The following is a 9,025-nucleotide window of genomic DNA, read 5'->3' on the forward strand; positions in this document are numbered from 1 at the left end:
ACTTTAACAAAGCAGGCAGTTTCATAAATTGAACTTCTTAATGATTACAATTAATAAAAAATTAAAGAATATTTTAATTATTAAGTAGCTTAGTTAGGGCCAAATGCAAAGCCCATTGAGGTCAATGGGAGCTTTTCCATTGACTTCAATCTGCATTGGATAAGACCCTTAATAATTAAAAATTATTTCCAGTGGTATTAAAAGTGCACAGATGACATTTTAATATCAAGGGAAAAATGTTTTTTACGGTATTCCTTTGTCTATATTTCTAGGCTATATTAAGTAAGTAAACCTATGGCTCACATGGTAAATATTTAACAAAGAACTCTTCTTCTCTTCCACCTTTTCACACAACTAATTTATTTACATTAGTAAGAAGACCTGAATTTCCCCTTCCTATCCAGTTCCTTCTCTCTTTTGAGGATTGACTAAAACTGTGTATTGTTTTTCATGACATGTCATATCACAAGCTTTAAGAGATCAGCTCCTGCTTTCTTCTTCAAGTTAACATTTTACTTAATGCATTGTAGTCCTGAATAATTTATTGTTAAAGTGCCTTCCTACCTTTTCCCTTTTGGAGATGTTGCAAAAACTAGTGGAAATGCTGCATACTGAATGCACTATGCCAGAAAAGAATTTTAATTTCCAATAATGTTTTCACTCCATGGTGGGAAGGTAAAGAAAGAAAAAGATTACATTTATAACCAATCCTGTGTGTCATTCATAGCTTTCAGAGTTTAAGGCCAGAAGGAACAATTAGATAATCTAATCTGACCTCCCTTAATTTTTACCCAGTTACCCCTCTTTGACATTTAAAGTCTGAGATTGAGATTTTAATTGCAGTGTAAAGGATTTAGACACTTCCTTTATTATAATCAGTGGAAGGCAAGTGTCTATGGGCCTAATTTAGCAATAATTCAGTCTAACTTCATGCCTTACTTTTGAGACATACAAATAGCCCCATTATAGTAGATCCTCTTTTACAGAATCTAACGCAAGAAGGGGCCATTATAATGCACATTTTAAAATCAAAATACCATGTGGTACTAATGCCTTGGAGAAATCCAAGTATATTATATTAGCACTGTTATCTTTATCAACTTCACCTGTAAACTTCTCAAAATAAAAGAGAACAGATTAGTTTGAGAAGACCATGAGACCATGCTGACTGGCATTAATTATATTTTTATTATTATATCACACATTAGCCTCTAATTCTTTGCTGCTAGAGTCCTGAAATAACTGTTCTGTTATTTTACCTGGGACTGGCATGAGGGTAACCAGTTTATATTCCCTGGCTCATCCCTTTTATCCTTTTTAAATATTGGAACTACACTGGCAGTTCTCCAAGCTTTTGGAATTTCCCCAGTTTTCCAAGATTTCTGAAAAAATTAACATTAGTCATTCCTTTCATTGAATAGGAGAAATACCATGATATTCAAGTACAGATGAAGCTTGTATAAGTATAAGCCTGATCCTTACCCCAGAGCTGTGTACTGTACTGTAGCTGTTGAATATGGCTCTGTATCAGTTGTCTCACAAACAGATTAAAAGTTCCAAATGCTACTTAAAGCTAAACTGGGTGTTTTTAGAAGCAAGTTGTTCCCCCAGAATTTATGCATGCATCCAGATAAGTACCCATTTGCACATGCAGTAACTGGATTGGATGTGCAAATGTGGATTTTTCCAGTGCAACAGGTGCAGGTAAAACCTCAGTATCAAAGTTTGACCTCTTGGCTCTTTATTACAAAAGATGGTTGGCTCCACTGTTTTAGTCATGACAGACTGTTTTAAGGATTGAGACAGACCCTGAGCTGCAGAGTTCAGAATTGGATCAAAATCTCAATTTCCTCAAAATTGGATGATTCTTATTTTGGCTTGGGCCTGTCTCTAGCTGAAGAGTCATCACATTCATGAACTTTAAAAGACTACCTTTTTATTCTCCTAGTGTTAAAACTTGGAACCTTCCAAGCTGTCTAGCGTAGATCTACACTACGATGTACACATACTTGCTCTAGGTCTTGTGTACACATACTTGCACTAGGTCTCACTGAGCTAGCCCTAGCATAAATAGTAGTGTAGCTGCAGTAGCATGGGTAGCGGTGGTGGAGGCATGGCTGAGCTGTGCTAAGTACATACCTGCTAGTTTCAGGCATGGCTCAGCTGTGCCTTCAATGCTGCTACCCCTGCTACCATGGATATACTGTTATTTATACTCACACTAGTTCAATGGGTGCCAGCGTGAGTATGCATACACAAGCAGGGGAATCACACTCCTAGCACATAGTGTAGACATAGCCTTTAAACAGCTGAGCCATTACATCCACAATGAACTTTAATGCTCCACTCCAATCATAGACATACTCTTCGCACCACTCTGACCATTTCATTCCTCCATTATTGAAGATTTCTACACTGGTTTCCCCTTTTCTTCTGCATTAATTTTGAGCTTCTCCTCTTCACTATCAACATACCCATTGCCCCACAGGCTCCCCAGCAAGTGGGTCCTAAATTCAATGACAACCCCTGCCATTCTATTTCTACCTCAATCTGGAAATTCTGCAGCACCTTCATTAAAATGGGTGGGGTGGGGACGGGCAAGGTTTATTGATTTAAATATGGAAATCAATAATCATAGTCAGTACAGTGATCCTTGGAATGTGTTATATTCAATTCCATTTCTTTTACACTGTCTTACATTTACAGTGTTCAGTGTGTCACAGCTTTTATATTGAGAGTGTGTAACTACACTGCAAAAGTTGCGTGGAAGAGGCTGAAGGTTTGGCAGCTTTGGTTTATGGCACAAGGGGCAGTTTGGAACTGTGGATTAGTTGAGTATTTCTCCTACATTGGTCGGCAGTGGAATAGTTAACAATGCTGATCTTTAGATTGTCATCTTTAGGTTTAAGAATTAACATCCCAATGAGCTATAGAGCAATATTCACCCCTCAGAACTACAGTTTCATGTGGACTGCAGCCATCACTGCAAGAATTTGCAAGAGGGGCAGGGGAGGAAGACCTACACGCTGGGTTGCACTGTCTTAAGCCACGCAATGCAAGGAGTTAATATGACCCTAAGCATTGTTTTGCCTATACATTTTTATTAGTAGTTCCCTGAGGCAAGGGACCATGTGTTTGTCTCAGGGCTGGTCTACTCAATTTTTGTACTGATTTAACTAAAACTGTAGAAAAACCAATTTAGTTACATTGGTAAAACTCTCTAACATGGATGCAGTTATACTAACATAAATGCACTGACGTCAGTATAGCTTTTACTGAAACAAGCTATACTGATTGAAACACCTTTGTATCAGTATAACAGAGTCCACATGCTTGGAGGTTGCACTGATTTAATTAAGTTATTTCAAACAGTTCAGTTAAAAAGGTGCAAAATTTGAGTGTAGACCAGCCCTTTGTTTTGTGTAGCACCAAGGATGCTGTCAGCACTAAAATAATAATGAGTTGCTATAGCTTAGTGGATAAAGCACTGGACTGGGACTTAGGAGACCTAGGGTCTAATTACTGGCTTGGCCTACTGGGTAAGTTTTGGCAAGTCTCATCACCTGTCTATGCCTCGGTTTCTCTGTCTGTAAAATGGGGATCAAGATATTGACCTCCTTCGTAAAGTGTGTTGGAGGCCTACTAATGATAAGTGCTAGGTAAGAGCTAGGTATCCTTATAATGTCCATTTTCAAACTTGGGTGCCTGTATTTTTAAGCATTTAAGTGTCCACTTTGGCACTGATTTAGGCCTGATCCTTCAGGGGCTAGAACTGCCACTCACTGACGTCAATAGCAAAGCTCTCATCGACTTTGATGATACAGGATCAGAGTCTCAGTGCTCTTCATACAGGCACCATCAAAGTCTCTACTCCCAACATTTCTCAGCTGCATGAGGCTGTTCTATATGTAATCACTGAGTAGATTGTTCAGCACTGTGGGAGATCTGCTTGAAAGGCCCTGCATAAATGTCAGTTTTTATTATCATCACTGCCCATCATTAGCAATGTTGAACTAAGATAGGAATTATATTTGGGGTGAAATCCTGGCCCCACTGAAGTCAGTGGGAGTCTTGCCATTAACTTCAGTGCAGCCAGGATTTCACCCAAGATATTTATTCAGAGGTTTTTTTTAAAACAGTTCTTTTAAATATGTTTTGTCCAGTCAGATTACAAATTATGTACACATGTTCAACCAGTTTTTGTCCAAAAGAGAGAAAACAGTGAAGGGTTCAGGGGTTTTTGCACTCATACTATCATATTTAGTCAGGGATTATAATTACAATTGCTGTGTTTTGAGCTGAAATGACAGTTTGTGTTTTTTAAAATGTTGTGTTGACCCACCAAAAATCCAATATGTTAAAAAATACCGGATTTAAAAATTATTTTAAATGGATTAAGCACTGAGTGCCTGATCTAAAGTGTATTGAAGTTATGGGAGTCTTTCCTTTGACTGTAATGGACTTTGGATCAGCCTCTGAGAACCTATTTTATACTGTAGAAGTTCACTATCTTTGTACTCTAGAAGTGTCTTCATAGAGAACCCTCCCCCGCCCCCAACTTTGACCTGGCTGAGTTCCTTTCTGATTCTTCAGTTGTGAGGTTGGATGAAGACACAGGATTTGCCCCACCTCCAAAAGGTTAGAGAGTGTGTGTCCCTTCCTCAAGTCTGCAGGTCTTATGGGACCTGCCAAAGGCAAGTGTTGAAATCTCTGCACTGCCATGCCAGGTCCCTGAAGCCAGCCCAGGTACAGCTCCTTGCACCAGCTATGTTGTCAGTCCCTCCTGCCTCACTGTGGCTGATCCTGGATTATCCTGATGGGAAGCTGTTCAAATTTCTTTTGACACTGTCTGCAGTTACTTATGATGCATTGCCCTCCACAGGGGCTGATTTCCTTTTGTTCCCACACATAAAGGGGAGCACAGGGGCTTTAGAAAATACCTCACAAAATAATTATGGGGAGGTTAGTTAATTGAGGCCTATGTCTGAAATACTTTATTTTTAGTGATCACAAAAAGTGAAAGATGGTCAACCAAGACGACTAAAATCCTGTCTATCCAAAGAAGAGGGGGGGTCACTGGGAGTGACAGAGCTGGGCTCTCTATACTCTGACCTGGAGTGATTCGAGATAATAGAGCATTCATGCTCTATGCCCACTCCATCCGTAGCCTTTGCTGAGCTTGCTAACAGGAGTGCCAGTAGGTATCAGTGATGATGCTGGTGTGGAAACTTTGCCACTAAGGTTTCACCTCTGCCTTTAAGCAATCATCAGACAGTGATAACCTTTCAGGTATGTCTTCACTCCACAGTGAATCTGAGTGATGGGCCTGAGCACCTGGGTTAGCCTAGCCCAGAGGTAGGCATCCCCACACCAAAACCCTACCACATTAATGTGTCTTCATGGTTTCTGAACTCACTCATGTGTCTGGGAGTGTATCCCATAGTTCTTTGTGTTGAAACACTCTAGGGGTATTTATACACAGCAACCCTCTCCCTCCTTGACTTAGGTTCTGAGACTTGCTGCTGCAACTGGGTCAGGCTTAAAGTCTTATTAAGTTTGCAGATGATACCAAGCTGGGAGGGATTGCAACTGCTTTGGAGGACAGGGTCATAATTCAAAATGATCTGGACAAATTGGAGAAATGGTCTGAGGTAAACAGGATGAAGTTTAACAAAGACAAATGCAAAGTGTTCCACTTAAGAAGGAAAAATCAGTTTCACACGTACAAAATGGGAAAAGACTGTCTAGGAAGGAGTACGGCAGAAAGGGATCTAGGGGTTATAGTGGACCACAAGCTAAATATGAGTCAACAGTGTGATGCTGTTGCAAAAAAAGCAAACATGATTCTGGGATGCATTAACAGGTGTGTTGTGAGCAAGACACGAGAAGTCATTCTTCCGCTCTACTCTGCGCTGGTTAGGCCTCAACTGGAGTATTGTGTCCAGTTCTGGGCACTGCATTTCAAGAAAGATATGGAGAAACTGGAGAGGGTCCAGAGAAGAGCAACAAGAATGATTAAAGGTCTAGAGAACATGACCTATGAAGGAAGGCTTGTTTAGTTTGGAAAAGAGAAGACTGAGAGGGGACATGATAGCAGTTTTCAGATATCTAAAAGAGGGTCATCAGGAGGAGGGAGAAAACTTGTTCACCTTAGCCTCTAAGGATAGAACAAGAAGCAATGGGCTCAAACTGCAGCAAGGGAGGTTTAGGTTGGACATTAGGAAAAAGTTCTTAACTGTCAGGGTGGTTAAACACTGGAATAAATTGCCTAGGGAGGTTGTGGAATCTCCATCTCTGGAGTTATTTAAGAGTAGGTTAGATAAATGTCTATCAGGGATGGTCTAGACTGTATTTGGTCCTGCCATGAGGGCGGGGGACTGGACTCAATGACCTCTCGAGGTCCCTTCCAGTTCTAGAATCTATGAATTTGCCTCAGATATATTTCTGTGTGCATGGTAGGGAGGCTTGGGCTAAAACACAGGTAAAAGCCTGGGGTTAACCATGCAGCAAAGATATACCTTCAGCCACTACTACCTTGGTCTGGATCAAACTACTGCTCTGATATTGTGATTTTCAACGGTAGAGGATAATGGCTTGATATAACTTTATTAAACCCCTGATTGATACTCCCAAAACATCACAAAAGACCAGCAGGAGAAGCTACATATAAACCATTTACTGTGGAGATATTCTTCAATGACTGGTCTTAAATTATTATGATGATAATGAAAAAGGCCCCAACTTAGATCAGAGACCCATGGTGCTAGGCACTGTACAAACATAATAAGAGACAATCCTTGCCCTGAAGAGCTCTAACAGAAAGAGACAAAGGGTGGGAGTGGACACAGACACTCCGAGAGGGGAAATGATGTGCCCAAGTTCAGAGAGCTGGTCAATGTCCGAGCTCTGACTAGAACCCATATCTCCTGACTCCCACTCCACTGGGAAATTCATCAGACCATGCTGCTTTCCATAAAATATAGCTATTAAGAAAACACTGCTTCACTCCTATGTCACTGGCTCATCCAATTTTCAGAAGTCTAATTAATGTTTAACTTAGGACTGCTCATCTGGGCCTTACAGTTCACAAAATAAATCAAAAGTCTCTCACTGACCTAAATGCAAAGTGCATTCAGTCTTTGCTCAGACTTGGCTCCCTGTGCTAAGGCAGTGGGAAGGTCCTTCCTCTTGGCTTCACCCAGAACAGCAATTTGATAGAAGCAGCCAGACCTTTTTATCTGGTCTGCTGGACCCTGATTGGCCTCTGTCTCCTCCCAGCCCTTCTAGTCGCTGGAGGACCAAGTGTCGCTAGTTCCACCAGCAACTGACCCTGGGAGGCCTTTCTAGGTAGCCTCTGGAGGTCCAAACTTGCTGCCCTTCTCCTTAAAGGGACACTTATTGCACTAAGGCAATTGGGTTTCTGGCAGGAGGCCTGGTACACCCTGTTACACCCTTACAGAAGTGTATGACTTTTTATGGACGTTAATACTTTAACCTTTTTTAACCCCTTATAAAACCAACAAGACATGTTCTGCAAAGGTAACAATGTGCTTCTGATTCTGTTAGACAAGCCTAGCAACTCTGATATAGCTAACAAAACACCAACATTATAAGGGGCTGAAAATTGCCAGAATAAATGTCAGAACAACTTTTCAACCTTCTCCCACCAAGAAGGTCTGTAATTCTGGACGGAGAAGGACATCTGATCAGAGACTTGACATGCATTCCTTTCATACTCTGCTGTAATAGCCCACTAAATTTCACATCTGAAATGAAGAACAGGAACTTATTTCTAGTGGCTTGATTTGATATTAAATACCCTAATACAAACCAAATTAACAACTGGAATGACTTTCTTATGAGAGTGAAAACTAAGGTTTCTAAGGTTACAAAGAAAAATTCTCCAATAATTAGCAAAAGATGTAGCCCCAGCAGACTCAGGAAGAGTCTCCTACACTCTAGGCTTGAATGATAGGAACTAAATACTCTTCAAAGAAAATAATCTGAGTTTTATAAACATCCTCCCACATAGCACTTGGCATTTTGGGGGTGCAAATAACTGTAAGGGCATATGAGGTAATTATGCCACTAATGACATCAAGTTGGGTCCACAAACATTTCATTGAAGTCACTAGAGTTACTCACACAGGTGTAAATCTAGAGTATAGAATCTAGCCATGCACTCAGTATTTTTTTCACTTGCAGAATTGCAGGAAAACAGTGGGAGGCCAGGTTAAAGTACCATTCAGCATTAAGGTTAAGATTAATATGCAGATAGTAAAAACTAGTAGAAAACAAATGTGTCATGGCAATGATTTAAAAACAACCTTTAAATAATTTTCTCAACCACAACAATTGAGAGAGGTAATTCATTGTTCATGTAGCTCACAGATAACCTCTTAGGGATTAGCATATATGCCGAGCTGTGAGACACAGCATGTGACTCTTCTGTAGTCTTGTGATGCCTCTGAGATCGAACCTGTTTAAACCTGAGGGCATGTCTACACTATCAGCGAGCTCGATGGGCAGCGATCAATCCAGCGGGGGTTGATTTATTGTGTCTAATATAGACACGATAAATTACCGCCAATCGCTCTAGCATTGACTCCGGTACTCCACCTCAACAAGAAGCACAATGGGAATTGATAGGAGAGCACATGAAGACACTGCGGTAAGTAGATCTAAGTACGTCAACTTCAGCTACGTTACTCATGTAGCTGAAGTTGCGTAACTTAGATCAATCTCCCCCCGTAGTGTAGACCAGCCCTGAGTGACCTCTGCATCTGAGCCTGCTTAAGCCTGATGAGTCATCCCTGAACCAGAGAATGTTTAGCTGCATGTCTTGTGTTAGGCCGCATGCCATGCAACCAGGGTTCAGCCAATCCAGGCGAGGTCACATCCAGGTGATTCAAGAAAGGTATATAGGGTCCTCAGGGAAACAGTCTCTCTAGTTTCTTCAACATCATTATCTTGTTGAGAATATGCCTATTGCTTCTGCTCTTACTCTAGCCCAGGGGTCGGCAAC

This window comes from Gopherus flavomarginatus, chromosome 8, assembly GCF_025201925.1.
Source record: "Gopherus flavomarginatus isolate rGopFla2 chromosome 8, rGopFla2.mat.asm, whole genome shotgun sequence".
Taxonomy (NCBI): Eukaryota; Metazoa; Chordata; order Testudines; family Testudinidae; genus Gopherus; species Gopherus flavomarginatus.